Raw genomic sequence first — 19878 nt, 5'->3', positions numbered from 1 at the left:
TATACTGTATATAACAACAAGTGATTCATATACAAAAAACAACTACCCTGATCCCAACAGTACCTGTATTTCCACATAACATGAGTGGAACTACAACCAGGAGATAACATTGTCACGCATCTTTGTGGAATGGCAAACACAGAAAGAAGACAAAGTAATCGGCTTAGTACGGATTATACTGTACTACACAAACGTTACAGACAGGCATTGATTGTGTAGTGTTTGTAATAAAACAAACAGTCTGTCTAGAGGTTGTTGTAAACATTACCTGTAGACTATACAGTAGGTCCCGCCAGAATTCCAACACAAATTAGAAAAAACTCTATGCAGGAAACAGGAAACAGGAAACAGGAAACAAATACGTTAACAAACAATGAAAAGCTATTGTTGTCACAAGCTGGCTTGTTCAACCGGAATACAGTATTCATGCTACCTACATCTACATAGTTTGCTGGAATATTTTAAAATTAGGGTTAATATCCCCAACTGTTTTTAAGCGATTTGAGGAAACATATTATCGATGCGAAAGCTTCAGTACACATGCTGAGTTAATATGAGTCTCCACCTCACTATAGAAAATCAACCTTGAGAAATCTTTTTAAAGCAATTTTTGCTGGGATATTTAGTAAGCATTGCAAGTCTAGACACAAATAACAATACAGAATCATACAAAACACACATCATAGGAATATTAACTTTGATGCAGCGAAATGTCAACTCCTTTTCAGAATGCTACAATTAAAATCCATTAGTGCGGTACAGAATATTTCAGAAACTCTGCAAAGTTCAGACTACTAATCATTGCAGAAACTGTATCGACACATTTTAATGTGTTTTCCAGGTTCCGCATAGCAAGCTTTTTTAAGAAAAACAAAAAAAATGTTCAGTTAATTTCAGTTATTGGTCTTGAAAACAAAGGGCTATCATTTAATTAAAAAAATCATCCATGATGCACACTCATACTGAACACGTTTGATTATAACTTTGTTAAACAAACAGCCTGAACTTCACCTGTACTTGGTCAAGTGCTGATAAGCTTACAGTAGAGAGTTATACAGTCAGCACTCACATATCCAACCCTATAACATTCTGACTTCAGTGACGGTTAAAAGAGTGTGACGCATATCCGATTATTTTATTTTTGCCCATTTCAACCCTTGTCCGTTTTTTAAGAATCACAAAAAAAGATACAATGTCAAATACATAGCTGAAAGGACTGTGTTTCTAATATAAATAGGCTTCCATTTAGATGTACTGTAGTTTTTCAACAGTATTTTAATCCAGAATGATATGATTCTGAAAATATCATTTACCAAAAGACACGACTGTAGACACGTGGACTGTAAAAGTATCCGGCACGTATTCACTTGTAGCAGTACGTAAAATTCCACATTACAACCCAATAACAAAATGAAATCAAAATGTTATCCATGCACAGAATTGCGTAAAACATTGAAGATTATCAAAAGAATCAGAAAACAACACATTATTCAGAATTGAAACTCAATAAGGCTCTAATTGCACAGTCCACTTGTAAATAAAGTGCACAAAAGCAAGATCACAGATTTAAAAAAAAAAAAAACCATCACAGAGTATCTAAAACCGTTTTACAATGAACGCTTTTACATTTCCGTAGCTGGAATCGCTCTTCTCGTTTGGTTACTTGTTGCTGCATTATCTCTGCAGCCTGAGCACGGCGCTGACACACTGTCCTGACACACAGCCATGTGCATGGCTGGATTGCGCTTGTAAAAAAAAAACTAACAAAAAAAAAGAAACGTGGGCTGTGACGTTTATTCAAATACATTTTAACATTGAAGAAATGGGCTTTGCATCAGAAAGCTGGTGACGGAGTCGGACATCGCGTGTGACGGGTAAGTACATTATACAACGATGATTAAACACGACTGATGAGTATCTGAGTGCCGTATATCCAAGTGCTGTCTGTATTCCAGTCCAGAGAACACAATATTTAATACAGTACATCTTTAAATTGGAACAGTTTAATATTTTATATTAAAAAGGAGTGTCTAATTTCAATTTACAGTCGCAGGCAAAAGTTTTAATAAAACAAAAAGCAAAATACACCATGTCTAGTAATTTAACACATCATCTTTATAATAAAATGAACAAAACGTGTTCATGGCAAAAGTACTGCCACTCCTGTTTTAGCATTTTGTGTGTCTTCCTTTTGCTTTTATTACGGCTTTCAGACATTTACAATAGGCTGCCAATACTTTTGTCTGCAACTGTATTATTCACACTTCTTTAACCCTTTGCGGTCCTTTGTCGGACCTGGTCCGACATCGCAAAAAACCCTGTTTTAACAGGTCACGTGTCGGCTCTGAGCGGAGAAAGCTGACAGTGTTCCCCAATCGTCTCTAATCAGAAAGAAGGCGGAACCAGCCGAGTATCTCTTCAAAAGCCAGAGAAAAAAATTTGAACAGAGAGGCACAGACACAGACTTGATGAGGACATCATGGCAGAGAGCAGACGGCAGAGAAAGACACGGCAGCCTGAAGAACTTGCAGAGATGATGGAGGAAGAAGTCAGTGACTATGAAAGTAGTTAACATCAGGGGTTCCCAATCCGCGGCCCAAAGGTGGGCCGCGACACAGTCCCGGGTGGGCTGCGGGAACAATGACATTCTACAATGCCTATAGAAATCTACACCCCCTTTCAAAATGTTCACCTTTTGTTGCCTTATAGGCTGGAATTAAAATGCATTAAAATAGTTTTTTTTTCATTTATCTACACATCCTACCCCACAACTTCCAAGTGAAAAAATATTCTAGAAATTTGTAGAAAAATAATTAAAAATAAAAACTAAAATAGCTTGGTTGGATAAGTGTCCACCCCCCTTGTAATAGCAATCCTAAATTAGCTCAAGTGTAACCAGTTGCCTTCAAAATTACACACCAAGTTAAGTGGCCTCCACCTGTGTTAAATTGTAGTGATTCACATGATTCCAGGATAAATTCAGCAGTTCCTGTAAGTTCCCTCTGCTGGGTAGTGCATTTCAAAGCAAAGACTCAACCATGAGCACCAAGGCGCTTTCAAAAGAACTCTGGGACAAAGTTGTTGAAAGGCACAGATCAGGGGATGGGTATAAAAAATATCAAAGGCCTTGAATATCCCTTGGAGCACGGTCAAGACGATTATTAAGAAGTGGAAGGTGTATGGCACCACCAAGACCCTGCCTAGATTAGGCCGTCCCTCCAAACTGGATGACCGAGCAAGATGGAGACTGATCAGAGAGGCTACCAAGAAGCCAATGGCAACTTTTCAAGAGCTAGAGGCTTTTATGGCCAAGACTGGTCAAAGTCTGCATGTGACAACAATATCCCAAGCACTCCACAAGCACTCCACAAATCTGGCCTGTATGGTAAGGTGGCAAGAAGGAAGCCATTACTCAAGAAAGCCCACCTTGAATCCCATTGGATATATGCAAAAAAACACTCAGGAGATTCTGTAGCTATGTGGCAAAAAGTTTTGTGGTCTGACGAAACTAAAATGGAACTTTTTGGCCTAAATGCAAAGCGTTATGTTTGGCGCAAACCCAACACAGAGCATCACCCAAAGAACAATATACCTACTGTAAAGCATGGTGGTGGCAGCATCATGTTATTATTATTATTATTATTATTTATTTCTTAGCAGACGCCCTTATCCAGGGCGACTTACAATTGTTACAAGGTATCACATTATACATTATTTCACATTATACAGATATCACATTATTTTTACATACAATTACCCATTTATACAGTTGGGTTTTTACTGGAGCAATCTAGGTAAAGTACCTTGCTCAAGGGTACAACAGCAGTGTCCCCCACTGGGGATTGAACCCACAACCCTCCGGTCAAGAGTCCAGAGCCCTAACCACTACTCCACACTGCTGCTGTTATGGGGATGTTTCTCATCGGCAGGGTCTGAGGCACTTGTCAGGATAGAAGGGAAAATGAATGGAGCAAAGTACAGAGAAGTCCTTGAGGAAAACCTGCTGCCCTCTGCAAGAAAGCTGAAACTGGGACGGAAGTTCACCTTTCAGTATGACAACGACCCAAAGCACACAGCCAAAGCTACACTGGAGTGGCTAAGGAACAAAAAGGTAAATGTTCTTGAGTGGCCCAGTCAGAGCCCTGACCTAAATCCAATCGAAAATGTGTGGCATGACTGGAAGATTGCTGTCCATCAACGCTCCCCAAGGAACTTGACAGAGCTTGAACAGTTTTGTAAGAAGATTGGTCAAATATTGCCAAATCTAGGTGTGCAAAGTTGGTAGAGACTTATCCCAACAGACTCACAGCTGTAATTGCTTCCACCTTTGGGGGGTGGAGACTTATCCAATTATGATCTTTCAGTTTTGTATTTAATATATAATTTTTTTCTCAGTAAAAACTTTTCCCCTTAACATAGTGGAGCATGGTGTGTAGATAAGTGGAAAAAAATTCTCATTTAAATGCATGAAACTCTGATGCACTGACTCAACAAAATGTGAAAAAAGTTCAAGGGGGTGTAGACTTTCTATAGGCACTGTATATATAAACACAGATTATGCGTGCACACGTATAGTGATCTCTATGGAAAGTCATCTAGGACAAAAATGCATTGTGCTGCTTTAGAGCGAGCCAGAATCTCATGGGACAGAAAAAAGGCAAGCACGTCATTCTGAAATGCCTCGCTTAAATAGTACCCAACTTCCTGAAAATGTTGTGTAGTGATTTGTATATAGACTGTATATATTCTGTTGCGACTTTGTTATGTGGAATGTAATAAACGAGAACCAAAATGAGTTTTTTTCACCTTCACTTTACAACACCATTTCCACATTTGTTTTATTTGTGTTTAAAGTTAAATTTCAGTTTTTGTTTGCTTGTTCAGTTACAAAAAGGCACAAGTAAACCTCATGTTATTACTTTATGAAAACGTGGCGATGGCCACTGTTTATTGTGAGGAAACGGCAATGGCAAGGAATGAAAAAAAAGAAATAAAATGCGTTGCCAACTTTATGTACTATTTATTTTGGGAATAAACAAAACAACGTTTTACTTGAACTGCTATTTGGCATCCTTTGTTTTGTAGTTAATTCACTGGGGTAAAGTAAGTCCTACACAATTTATTTTCTCCTGGGATATTAATTTAACATGTTACATATTGTAAGGTCTCGCCTTACAGGTCTCTGGCCACACCCCCTGCCCCTGCTGCTATGCTGTCTTTGTCTGCGTTCAGAGCAATATAATGGCTTTTATTACTTTTTGAAAAACAAATAAATATCCCAACAAATATTTAAATTATGAATGAATATCTGAATAAAAAAATCCCATGTTCGTCCCAGCACTAATTCTAACCCTGATGAAGTTTCCAACATTTCCAAATATAGTTAGGTTTCAAAATCAATTTGGAACGTGGATTTCTTCCACTGAAGAAAACTGAGCCAGATTTTTTTTATCATGAAATATTCATACCAGTGTGTTATCCAAATATTTGATGTTTCTCTGTTTTCACACCATGAGTCAACATACAGTAACAATTTGTGACACAGCAGCAAATAATAATAATAATAATAATAATAATAATAATAATAATAATGACAGATCTAAGCTTATGTTAACCAGTGAGGGACTCCATTCAAATAACTAAAGTCAACGGCAGCATGATTAAATCAGTTATGTCAAATTTAACAAACTACTACAGAAAAACTTCATTATGTCAGTTCTGATAGAATTTGTAATATTCTTGTAATATTCCTTGTTAGTAATAATTGCTTTGTTCATTTGGCGGCATCGATTTCGCTCAGCCTGTATTCCAAACTCAACCCAATTCAAACTGCGAGGATATTGTGCTGCTGCAGATGTAAAAAAAAAAAAAAAAAAAACCAACCAGGACAGATTCCAGCTATATAGTAATGGAGCCAAGGGATAGGTTGGTACCCAATCACAAATCACCTTTTTCAGGAGCATGACAGCCTCTTTTTCTGAATGTTAACCCAACAGTCTGCCCAGGGTTTCCATAATTATTTGTTCAGCAGTTAAATGAACAGAAGCTGTTCCCTGCACACACTGCACTGCCTCTCACCCATAATAATTGGACACATTTGCATTCATCGTCATTGCTACAACAGCAGCAGTTTATCTGAAAGGGACTCTAAAAGAATCCCCACAGTGCAGGAAATGAAAGTAGCTTTTTAAAACGACAGTGAGATTGTTCGTGAAGAATTTACACAGTCTCAACTAGTCAGCATGAAACAGAATTCTTCTCTCCTGTTACCAGGAGCTAGGGACTTTTTCTTTGACAAACTGATCGAACTTATATTTAAACAATCTATCCCTTATTTCCATTGAGTGCACTGAATACTGTGTCTATGTGATTATTAAGCTTAACTGCCTTATTATGCTAGTTTTTAAACAGCTACAAGAGTAATGGAGCACCTGTCTGCTTCAGCAGCACAGAGGCTTGCAGTTCCATAGGAGGCCATTCATCCAGTTCCCAGTAGCTGACTGCTCCCAGAACATCATCTAGACAGCCACCCCGATACTGTACCTCTGCACAGTGAGTCGCCATGCTATTCATATTTATCACAGCCTGCCTTAAAAAGACAGGAAGTAGGCTAATCACAGTGACTTATAAAAAAACAACACCTTGGGGCTCAATAGATTGCAGTGCATCTTAATACTACTGCCATTTAAACCACTAAAATATGAACTTTGAGGTTTTTACAGACAGAAGAAACTAACATACACTGTTGGATGCTTGGTTTTATTAAAACCTTTGATTAACAGCGGCTGCATTTAGATACAATTAAATATTGCCTAACTTCTGATGTAATTTCCTGTCGTAGTCACCTATAGTTAGACCACATACCAACACTAGTCACTTAACATACAGAACCTCATATAATGCACCCCATTGTATAACATGTTCTAGTGGTATACCACACGACTGGTATATAAAAGGGCTTCTGATTTTTTATTTTAACCAATAAAAAAAAACAATAAAACACCCCGATACAAAAAAAATGAAATTGGTGTATAAACGATAAACACTGGAAATGGTTACTCAATTCACGTTGACTCTCCACCCCTTTCCCAATTAAAAAATAAACTACCTTTCCAGGGCAGTTGAGCAATGTCTCTCCTTCCTGACTTGTATCTATCATTGATTCGTTCTGAATACTTTAAACCCACCCCAACTACTGAGTGGCAGCAAATTCCTACATTTCTATTGGAGACTCCACTTGCGAGATTTAAAACAAGCTTATAATTAGAAAGCTTGTTTGCGGAATTTAAAGCTATATTACAGTTAGATAAGGATAATTTAAAACAGAATTGGAAATTGTGGTAAAATGTAAAAAAATGCCTAGACGCACAAAGACCCCAGAATAATGTGCCCATTAACAATAAGTATTTTGTTGTGGAAGACAGCAAAGGAAAGAAGGTACAACTTAAGTGTGCAAGTACTGTCGAGTTACTATACATATTGTGACAGAAAGAAAATCGGCAAGCATTTTGAAAACTAACCGAAAACAAGAATTCCATACAGCAACGTTTCCCAAAGTGGGGGTCGCGACGACCAGGTTTCTGTTGAGTCGCCAAACAATATGTGTTAGTTCACTATTTATTTTCTATACATTACCTTAGAAAATCCAAGTTGCAAGTTCTCTCTCTGTCTGTTCCTTATGCAAGCTTACCTGAGCTTTCAATTTCATATTGAAACATAAAACATAAAAGCACCACCCACACCTTCTTGCTTAATAAGCAATATTTAAAAGAATAACAATTTTTGGAATATTAAGGTGCAGAAAGTAATTTGATTAACGTTAAAATAATGATATAACTCTTTGTCATTGAAGCACCCACATCACCTTACAAAATGTACATTATACTGTAGTTAAAACTAGTAAAAACCTGGTAAATACATTATTTATTGTTATTTTATTTATTTTAATCAAGGGACAGTTAACAGAATTGAAAAAATATTAAAAACGCAAGACAAAAAAAATACAACTTACTGTAGAAATCGCATTAATGTTTAAAGAAATTGCAACAGAAACAAACTTCTGAAAACTGTAAAATAAACAGTGTTCAAAATTGCAGTTCTTGCAAGCGCATTTTTTAAAAACTATTACTATTTATTTATTAATGCACTTGCGCATTCTCTGACTCAGTAGTTAACTAGATCTCAACACCGTAAGACTGGTTTCATAGACACACATAAGCAATTTTTACTTGCTCTTTAAATCTGGACGTCTAAAATCATACAAAATGAACAAAGTTATACACTTATTTTGAATTTTGGGGCCCTATTAAGGCACATATTTAGGCCCAGGGTATGCTGTTTTAGACCCCTGCACAGGGGTGCTGCCCCCAGCACCTCCTCTGGGGGAAGACCCCCATACCCCCCTGCCTTCTACTTATGATTTCTGGCCTCCTACTTTAAATCAAAATGAATACTGGGGCCCATACAGTTTTCATATGGTGGACAAAATACCTCAAAAGCAGTCCTCCACACACCTGGCCCAGTAAACTGGAAATCTGTTTACAGTACTTTGAAAGGTTTGTTCAAACAGCATCCACGAGACTGAATTTGAGCAATGCATCGGAGTAAGAGAAAACTACTGTAGCAAAAACTGAAAGAGGTTATGCATTGCAATATAATGAATTGCAATGTGTCAACTGTTGAAATGCACTGGTGCTCTCAATGGCTCTGTAACAGGCTAGCCACAAACCAGCAACCTTGTGGTTTTCAAGCAATCGCCTGAAATACAGCTTTACAGCTACTGTAATAAATAATTCCATAAATCTTACCTGTGGTGCACTGCCCGTCACTGTACACATCTCACATGTCCAGCACTAAAGTAGCAAACTGTGCATATCTCTCTAGACCCATTGCCTAATCTCATCTACAGTACTAAACTAGCCAATTTTACCACACAGAAAGCATGTAATAATGCAATAGAGTACAATGAAGGATGGTCCAAAACTGGGTTCAAATGCTAAATTCCTGCTGTAGCCCTTTGTGACCGCAAAGACCTACCGTATTAGCTTGACTATAAGTCAAGAAATTTAAACCCAAAACACAATCCTGAAGTTGGGGGGGGGGGGGTCGACTAAGACACAAGCAAACATATGAACCAATCTATAATTTATAGTAAAAGCCTATATTTACTGATTGCAATGACTGGCGGCAGCATAAATGCTATGGAGTGGAATAATAATAATAATAATAATAATAATAATAACAATAATAATGTTATCTTTTCTACTGCGTGACCCTGCAGCATAGTACTTCTGTGGAAAACAGCAAACAACCTCCACTGTTGTGGGCATATCCTTGTTGCCCTCGTTGACAGAGCAAATGCTTCTAATTTCTCTCAAATCAAAATGCAAACATCTCAAGATTTGGCAAAAAAGATTCTGTGACATTGTCTATATATATTTAAAAAAAAATAATCCCTGGTTTGTTTACATCCAGGAGCTGTCACGTAAAACACAGTCGCAGTTTCACTGAATTACAGCCAGACCACACCGCCCCCCCCCCATTCCACTGAAATACATACTTCAGTGTGGGCTAAGAAGGAAGTGGGGGAGGGGGCTGTATACTAAAATAATACTATCGTAGGCTACACAAAAACAAAAAAACATATTGTAATACGCGTCAACAGGACGCGTCTGGCGGTTCTAGGTAGAAACGCTGTCAGGATATCTAATACATCTTTTTTTTTTTCTAAACATATATATCCGAATCTCGCCCTCACAATGGGGGGGGGGGGGGTCGACTTTTACACTAGGTCAACTTTTACACCAGAAAATACGGTAGTTAAGGGAAGAATTTATTTTTCCGGCACTGGGTCTATCAGTTTTCGCAATTGCATCACCCAACACTGCCTGTACTCATTAGCTTATTATACTACTATTGTACTGCTGTGGCCAAAAGTTTTGAATCACCCATAATTTTAAGGCACTTTCACACCTAGTTCATTTGACCCTTTGATGCGGATTGAAGTGCGGTTCGGTTCACTTGAAGTGATATGTGAAACCTCAGAGAACCACGTAATCGCACCAGGATGCGCATCAAACCAAGTCAACCGAGAACACTTGAAATGGGGGTCTCGGCTCGCATATTCCAGTTCACTTGAAACCGAACCACTCTAAACAGCGAAGCAAATCATGGACGTAAGAAAAGCGTCTCACCACCGTCGCACATACGCAACGCAGGGCCTGTCAAAAAACACACAAACCAGACTAGAACACCACAATGTCACATGTGAAAAAATGATATGAGACTGATTTACTAACTGGCACAACCCGGGGTAGTATTCAATGAAATGACCCTAATAGTGTTTAAGATTTAATTACTATTGCAGCAAGCATGTTCTTTAAGCATAACAGCAAAACTGTCACAAACAAAGAAAAGTATATTATTATTATTATTATTATTATTATTATTATTATTATTATTATTATTATTATTATTATTATTATTATTATAAATAACAGCTACATTGCAGTTGGTTGAATGCACATGTTCTTCATAATCATGATTGTCTCTGGAATTTCCTCCAAAAGAACAGTTTTTTGACAAATACTTGATGCTTTTTCAGCAAGGATTATACGTAAAAAGCATCAAATAAACCACAGTATAACACGGACAACAGCACAAACACATCACGTAAATGATTTTCCATGTTGAAAATGATAGAAAGCTTTCCAGAGAGAACTTCCGCTCTCGTAAATCGGTAAGAGAGCCGAGTGTGTCTGGAAAGCGGAACATGAACCCAATAGAACTGTGGTCTGGATGAAGCTGCAAGTGAACCAAACAAGCAAATTGGAATGCTTTAAAAGAAGCTCAAGTTCACTTGAATTTTTCTGGTGTGAAACAAACCTAAGCAAACTTGCAAAAAATGTGTTTGTTTGCAAGTGAACCACGATTCGAATCACTTGTAAGTAAACTAGGTGTGAAAGTGCCCTTAGGATTGAGACATAACAATAAAAGAAATGTAAAAGTGCATTAACATCATTTAGATATTTTATTTAACACTGTGTAATCAAAGAAAAACGACAAAAACATATCGCAAAAAATCTACCGGAAGCCATAATAGTAGTACAGTATTTCATGTAAGATTTCAGTTTTTCCGTTTTTTTTTCTTGTTAAGTATATGGAAAACTACAAAGCAGTATGTAATTCAATATGTTAGCATCACATTATTCAACAGGTTTCATTCGACTTTATGAAGCAAAATTAGCTAATTCCATAGGGTGATGCAAAACTTTTGGCCATAGCTGTATGTTATTTTTTTTTTGGTTTTCATAATTTGCTTTACTAAATAGAGCAAAGAAAATAATTCTAGTATATCTTGAACTGTAGGTCTACCATTTTCATAAAATAAAATCACCTTACGGTAAACAGGAAATGGGTTTGTAACAGCATCTTCTTTGAAGAAATCATATTAGTTGAACAAAACGTGTCGATCTCTTTGTTCACCAACAGCACTGAAAAATTGAATTTTTCACGTAACAAACTGTGAGACCTATACAGTGGCTGTGTGTGTATTATTTTGTTGGCTATATGTGCTTCAAAGGATTATGTTCACTTTTTTTTTTTTTAATTGGAGGCTAAGGCATCACTAAGTTAACCTTTTCCCAGTGTCGGTAAATATAGTTTATTACTGTAGCTGAAGAGAATCACAAAAGGAATGTTCTTCCAATCCTCCAGAGACATGTCCACAATCATCTTCTTATAAGCCGATAAGTTCATAAACTGCAAACAACATCATATTCAAGTCTAAATGTATTAATCTTTGAGCTTATAGGCTACAGAGTAATTGTTGAGAAAAAAAGAAAAACCTGCAACAAACGGTCCCCAGAAAACAGCCTGCCTTTACATGCAGGATTATCAAACCTTCCCCCATATACGAAGCCTGGAGGCAGCAGTTATTGCACATTTCACACCCACGCAAAAATCAGACATAGATACAGAGCCCGGGCGCAGTTCAACCACAAAGAGAAACAAAAGTGACTGCTGACTAACACACTGATAATTGAACGACTCCCCTGCATTCACCTTTGCACCACAAGAAATGTGCTTGAAAGCGAAACGAGACATCGTCTGACTAAAATTGAGATTTTAATGTAATACTTTGAAATTAAATGTATTGTTACTTCCTTTTTCTACACAGATGTGTTTAATTTGCTTGTGCTGTAAGTCACATGGTAAATTACAGTACTTATGCACAAAACAAGAACATTTTTTAATTCTGTGCTTGATAGTAAACATTTCTGCAAATTCTGCTTAAGTTGAAGTCAACTTCAGTTATCCAGTCTCTCTATGTTTTCTTTCAGTGATTTAAACATATTAGTACATTACTCCATGAGATTTAACCTAAAAAAATATCTGTCCTCAGAAAAGGCTTTACATGTTTAAATATAACTTTACCGACTCAATGTGAATCAGATTCAATTTAGTTAGTTATACACCACAAAACTAAATCCTACAGGAATAGGAACACAGAATACTATGTTTCCGTTAATATCAGTTTGAAGATGGATTTATGTGCACAAGCCAAGGGTAGCACCAGCTGGGGTGCCAAAAATAAACATTATTAATGGGGGAGGCTCATTCAACCCAGCAAGTTTATGGGCGAACGGTCATAAATCAGGGATTCTATTGGAACAGTCATCATGTAGAACGAACTAACTAACTAACTGCTAAAACGCAACAACACAGTACATTCTACAGAGCAACAGAGTTCAGGGTTCCTTAAAGAGGCGACACTAACAATAAAATCAGTTATTCATGACTAATGAACAGTATACCGTAGATGGTAGAGTGGACTTACAGTCTTAGCGATGTAGAGGCTGGTTCATTCTTCAATTGTGTGACCGTCGCTAAGGGCGATTTCTAGACTCACATGCGACTGTCTGGTGATGCAAAAGCAACTAGTTGCCAAAGCCTAATTTTTTCTACTACAGCAGGTACAGTAAAAACATTTGTGAAGACGTCTCAGTAAACAGTTAGCTGTAAACAGGTTTACCCGAAAAAATTGATTTATTGTCCTGAGCTAAGGACAAGCTGGCTGTGGGGGAAAATCTTTTAAAGCAGATCCAAATAACAAAACCTGTGTTAACAAGGCTCTAAAGATACCAGTGAAATACCATCACAAGCCCTGCCTGTCTCAAGCTTCCATGTCAACCCTAGGTTAAATAAATTAACATTAAACTTTAAAAAGCAGGCCCCTGTAAGATTTTGAAAAGCAAACAACTAAGGGGATACTGATGAAAATGCACTGCTTACCAAATCAAAGGATGTGTTTCCTCTGACACATACAAACACGCGTAATTAAAATGCTCCCCCCTGCTCTTAAAATAACTGCTGCTTTCAAATGGCTGTCAGAAATAAGCCAAACACGTCACCTGCAGAAAGATGACTACAGAAACACCCTGAAACATAAGTTAAATACTAGTTCCTAATTTGGCATCACAATTTTATAATTTGCAGTTTACAGTTGTCTGATTAAGCAAAATATTTCAACTTTGTCTTTAGTTAATGGCACTGGCCCACAAAATGTGTTTAATAAATGTGTTTCATTTATCTTTTCCTCCTGCGGTGCCTCAATCTGGAAGATGCATGAACATTACAGGGTGCTGGGTCAAGCTGAAAGTGATAAGAAATCTTTCCCACCTGTTTGCATCTGCAGCCCACCAAATCCAAACTGTGTAATTCTGCCAGCCCCAGTTAGAAGGGAAGCGATCCAATAAACGACCTGAATCAAACATCATATTGCAGAAGTAACATTACAAAAACAAAACATGCTGTATGTAGGCTGTGGATAAGATACAGTGTAGGTGATGGAATTTATAAATGGAAATTGCTGTTACAGATTGACCATAATTTCAGATAACAAGCAATAGGTTCAGTACTTCATCCCAGAAAACATAAGCCAAGAAAAAGAAAAAACACCTACTGATAGCACAGACAATGACATATAAGGTTGCCCTTCTGAAATAAAAAGATAACACCAACCCACAACTTCAGTCATTATTCTTATGTAACCTTAAAGAAACACAGAGCAACAATTTCCACACAGAATATGACTACAGGACAATTATCTGGTTTAACAAATGGAATGTATTATGGGTTTTTTTAAGGAACGGTGAAGGCTAATATCACACTTAAATGTAGAATGTAGCACTTGGGCCATTATTTTATGTCCTGCCGTACTTGGAGTTTTTTTTTTCTCCCTTTAAAAACAATATTGTTTTGCTGTACATAGCATTGAAGAATAACCTTCTGGGAGCATCTGTAGTCACCCTTTTAGTGAAAATATAAACAAATCATGACACCTTTGTAATTGACCGTCATTTGAGACATATTCAAGGACTGTGGTTTTGGTTTGGTTTTGTCGAATCTAGTTTTCTAATGAATTACACGATCAAAGGATCGCATGAGAGAAATTATAGTAAGATATTTTAGCAAAGATGGAGTGTTTTTTAAATTATGGTTACATATACATTTAGTGTTCCCAAATGTTTACACTATTTGCTCTGCACAATTTTGGAACTACAGTAAATCCCTAAACATAGACATTACCCACAATTGCGCAGGTGTCCTCCAATCACAACACCATGCCAACTGCCTCTTTGAGGAGTTCGCTGAAGAAGACAGTACCTGCCTCCCGAACCCACAAGAGCACAAGAGACAACCAGATAGTGTGGAATCTCCAGAGAAGATCAGCAGATCACAGCCAGGGCACAAACCTACGCTCGTCTGACAGTATGACTCACCCTGCACAACACGCGTACCTTCACCAGATGAGATTCTCATGGACCACAAGAATTACAATTTTACATCTATGCGCATGTGTCAGCGGTTCATTGCATTTCGTCCGTGTGATTACTTACGCTATTACGTATTTTTAAAATGTGAACCTTCAGTATTATAAATGAGATGTACTTTTAAAACATCAAAACAGATCTCAAAATAATGCAACATTCGGCATGACACCTTACTTAATACTTTTGGAGGTGTTGTGAGTCAGCATTTACACACAGAGCAGCTGAGGATTCAATTACTTCCTGATTGGCTAGAATGTCTGTGCGCAGTGAAGTACAGAAATATTTCGGTTTTGAGGTGGCTTATGACGGAATAGTAAAACAATATAACAAGACCATGTTTTTCTCCATGGTTACCTCCTGGGTGTTGTTATTCATTTTTGTGCACTGTTGAGAAAAAGAAAACCTATCGACAGTTCAGTTTTAGTTCTATTTTTTGTAGTGACATAAGTGTGCTTCCCACTGTAAACCTATTTCCCACCCTGTAGATCAATCAGGCCTGAGACAGCTACAACAGAACTCACACTTTATTTGCCTTATACAGCAAAATATGTTAAGTACTGTAAAGCCATAAATATTTGCAAGCCTTTTATTATGCATTTTTCACATATGAGAAAAAAAAAAGCAAACATTTTTTGCACAAAATCAAATTCCACTAACACTTTGAATATTGCAACAGGTAGCCAACATTTCTGGAGCAAAATAGGTTTTATGGGTGTGATTCCCCAAATATTTTGTTTGCAAATATTTATGGTTTTACAGTATCTCACACAATGAAATGCATGTGCAATTTACCGCCAACATTAGTAAATAATCAAAACGTGAAATAACGAGGGGGAACTGCTCTTCATGCCATGTGGCTGCTCCCTGCATCAATAGCCTACACTGTCAGGATCAGACACTACAAATTAAGTGTACAGTCAAACTCCTCAATTGGTTTCTGACAAGTTTGTCCTCCCCTTAAACATAACAGGACACTCCCCATACCTGTCGTGATAGATTTATGGTGCAATTACTCCTCCCTGATTGTAAATATAAAAATGATCACACTTCACAGTATCAGAATTACCTGGCTTGGCTATACAGCAGCTATAAGCCTACTCGCTTCTAAAGTAAACAGATATCTGCAGAGCTGTGCCTAGCACATTTACAGGAGGTGCTCACTTAAAGAAATGAGCTGCACATTTTCAACCACAAAGTATAATTTCACAGATTTAAACACTTTCATGGCTTTTATTATCATTTAATGAAATTCTGTCAGGGGGTGTGTGTGGGGGGTGGGGGGGGTACAGTAGTTGGCAAATAGGTTAATTCAACGCTGAATGTTTGAACATAGATTCATAGTTATGTCAAAAGTGATGTTTTTATGAAATATTTGTCAAATGTTTTCATTGTATCCCAACTTAAAGCCTGTTAAAAAAAAAATCAGTTTCTGAGTAGTAACTATAGTAGTAGCTATATACCAAGAACAGGAGGAGCATTTTTCCACCAGCTGCATCTGTGTGAGCAGGTATTATTACACCATTAATAATGTATTCCACGCGCATACACATTTGAAGTGACTGTGACCAGTTTCTGCCACCAGATACCAGGTGAGAGACTAGGCCCATATGACAGGATGGTTAGGATACAGTAAATGGGTTCTACTGAAGTACAACATATTTGTTCAGAATCATTGTTCAGTTGCTAGTAACTTCCTATGCGCTTTCCATCACGCTGTAGCTCTGTATCAAATGAACGCCGCTAATTGGCTTTCCATACATTTTCTGTTCTGTATTGTCCAGCCTGTATATAACTTCACTGGTGCAGCCTAGTGTTGCTTGCAAGCCAAGGCTTTAAGAGAAACTACAATATACTGGTTACTCAAGGGGTGGAGGGAGCTTGGCAACCACACGCTGAGAAGGATTTAGCATTTTGTCTGTGTCTTAACCAACTGGTGGGAGGGAAGTATTGGGAAACAGTCTTCTTTAAAAATGGCATTTAAAAGTGCTGTCAGACTCACTGTTAAATGTTTGTTTTTATAACCTAGGTACGCATATTTGAATTCTCACTGCCGGTATCTTTTTATGTTTAGATCAGGATATAGACACGACTGTATGTAATAGAAAACTGAAAACAATTATTTTATTATTATTATTATTATTATTATTATTTCACTATACACTTTATTACACAACTTTTAATGTAGATAACGAGCGCAGGCATGCCTTATTCAACTCGTACCGATAATGAATCCCTGGATGCAGCTGCCAACTGAACACCTCCTGTACTGTCAAATCATATGCTGTATTTTCCCATTACTGAAATAGACTTGCAACACGGTCACGCAGCTTTCCATCTATATGCCAGGGATGCTATTTCTACAAGTTATTTTGTTACGTTAAGGAAAACAAATTAAAACAAAAGAGTTGTTGTTTATTTATTTGACATAATAGCAGGTGTTTCTAATAGTTTGGTCAATACCTCTATCTACGACAATCAATAAGTGTGCACCATCGGCGAGGAACTTTAAGTCACCCTCTTATCACCAAAACAAGAATGCCTACATACTAGCCGTAGGAAAAGCTCTGCTAACTGAGTCAAGAGATTATTTTAACTTTAAAAGGTAGTTTATAATCAAGCGTGGTAAAAGATGACGGAAAATCTGCGTGTTTGTTTGAAAGGCATTTTGAACTCGGCCAGGTGCATAAGAATCTGTAACTGAACCATGGTAGGCACTGCAGTATAAGAACCACCAGCATTTGAACAGGATGTATCTTGAGTTTGATGTAGCACGCATGAAAAAGGATGCATGCATGCATGCATGCATTCAAAAAAAAAAAAAGGCTTGCACCAACTTTATACCAAACTGTACAATGTACGTCCTCGTGTTGTCCAACAGTATACCTATACAACCTCTTTCTTGGTCATCATAAATTAATGCGATATCAATCCTAATACTACAGTGTCCTTGAGCATGAAAAGTTACAGAGAAACATGCAAAGATGTACTGTGATGCAATGCGGTGCTGTTGATAATCAACCTTGTCACCCAGCCGATACCTAACAAATCGATGCCCACATCACCAAATGTCCTGGCCCGTTAAATTAGATGTAAACTTATCAGCCGCGATAGTAAATACCACACAAATCATGACATTTCTGCTAGTGTCTGTCGTGAAGACATGGGAATTAAATAAACTGGAAATTTATATTGAAAAAAAAAAAAAAAGAACCTACACTCGCAGTCACTTCACAACACAACGGTAGTCTGTTACCTCCTACATACCTGTCAGTTGTGGTTCGTATATTGGATGTCTTTTTTTCTCTGTTGCGTCTGAAATCCTTTTGCTCTGCTTGTTTGTTTCTGCTGTGAGCGCCCCTGTCAAAAGATTCCTGTTTCACCCGATTTTAAAAGAACTGGTTTATTTTCACTTGTCAGATCACTGTTTCCCCCACTCGCCCTGCTTTACTCACTCTCTTCCCGTGTTAGGCATTACAAGCGTCATTCGGCACAGCAGTCTGTCTGCACATGCTCCATGTTAAAACCGCAAACCCACTCTTAAAGGGGCAGTGCCAACCACATGACAAGTCCCATTCTCAAAAGAGCAATATGGAGCAAGTGTCTTGCATACGAATTCTCGCAGTTAAAGGGGCAACAGAACAAATGCCATTCACTCTGCCTTGACCACTGTCAATCATAATATTGTTTTGGTATTTATTTGTCCCACGCTCGTGTTTTATTGTATACTAAAATATAATTCCTTTACGTGACTGTTTAATATTTTTCTTTTCACTGTTTTAAAAGACACACGACCTTTTTTTTGGCTTTCCAGTTTTGTTTACATTGATTAAAGCAGGGGTGTCCAATCCTGTTCTGGTGTCCTCCTGGTTTTTGTTCCAACTATACCCTAAATTAATTAAGTGGGCCAGTTAAGCTTCTAATAAGCACTTAATTGTCCCAATTAAGTAATTTAGGTTACAGTTGGAACAAAAACCAGGAGGGACACCGGCCCTCCAGGACCAGGATTGGACATCCCTGGCGTCCTGCTGTCACTACCTGAGCATATACAAGTGTCATCACTGGGAAGCAAATAAATAAATAAATAAATAAATAAGCAAATAAAAAAAATTAAAAGAACACGCTATAGCCTCTATCTTCACATGCAATTTTAGTTATACTGATTATATGTTTTTATTTATTTATTTTTACCATGGGTGTTCCGTTTCTGAAACAGATGAGTATTTTGTAACTGTATAGAGCACTGTACCTTTAAGAGCGTTTCAACATGTGTGACTGTTGTGATGTAAAATAAATAAAATGATCCATTGATGATCGCGCATATAAGACAATACAATACAAAATAATCTAATTATGAATTAATACAGAATCACGTATTCTGCTAACTATCAATTAATCTAAACAGTGATCTGCCACTATGAAGTGTTATTGATGGACAGGCCGGCTAACAGGTCGGTGGAAGGACATACGGATGTAAAGTATCATTTTAGCTGCGCTGTGTTTTGCTAGGGTGCAGATAATACAGTGAACTAGTTCAGACTGGTACGTTTCTCACTTACATAAACACTAATACATCAGGTAGAGGGATTAACCGAGAAAAAAAAGTGTATGAATAACAGAGCAAATAACTCAACAATACACTCAGGATGATTTTAAACATGATAAATGGAAATGTTACAAGCCCAAATAAACAATAACATGGCATACAGGTAAACACTGAAGAACATTAAAATACCACTCTTCTATCATTGTGTAAAAGGCACGAGTCAAAATGTCTACTTCAGGTTATACTGTAGTTTTACCTTGAGCTTTTTGAAGTTATGGCTACAACGGCATTGCAAGTTATAGTGAATACCCTTTAAGCCCCAGCTCCACATAAGCCCATTTTAGAAATTCTTGGTAAATGTAAACACGAGCTAAAATATGCGCATCACATGAAACTACAATAGCATTTGGTAATATTAAAGGAGCGCTTGCATGTACAGTATTTGTAATGCGGCTCCCCCTTGTGGCCATATTTCAATATTATTGTATAGTGCATTCTGCA

The 19878-nt window shown here is 37.5% G+C and overlaps 1 protein-coding gene across 1 annotated transcript in view; it reads right to left on the bottom strand.

Moving 5' to 3' along the window:
* Window positions 1–18508, bottom strand: part of LOC117423530 (activated CDC42 kinase 1-like) — an 88432-nt gene extending 69924 nt beyond the window's left edge. Inside the window, exon 1 of the mRNA XM_034039467.3 lies at window positions 18099–18508. The gene's annotated coding sequence lies outside the window, so the exon portion shown is untranslated. The remainder of the gene's footprint in view (window positions 1–18098) is intronic.
* Between the last annotated feature and the right edge of the window lie 1370 nt (window positions 18509–19878).

Source organism: Acipenser ruthenus, chromosome 17 (genome assembly GCF_902713425.1).
Source record: "Acipenser ruthenus chromosome 17, fAciRut3.2 maternal haplotype, whole genome shotgun sequence".
NCBI lineage: Eukaryota > Metazoa > Chordata > Actinopteri > Acipenseriformes > Acipenseridae > Acipenser > Acipenser ruthenus.
The sequence above is the reverse complement of the archived record's forward strand: the minus strand, read 5'-3'. Positions and strand labels throughout refer to the sequence as shown.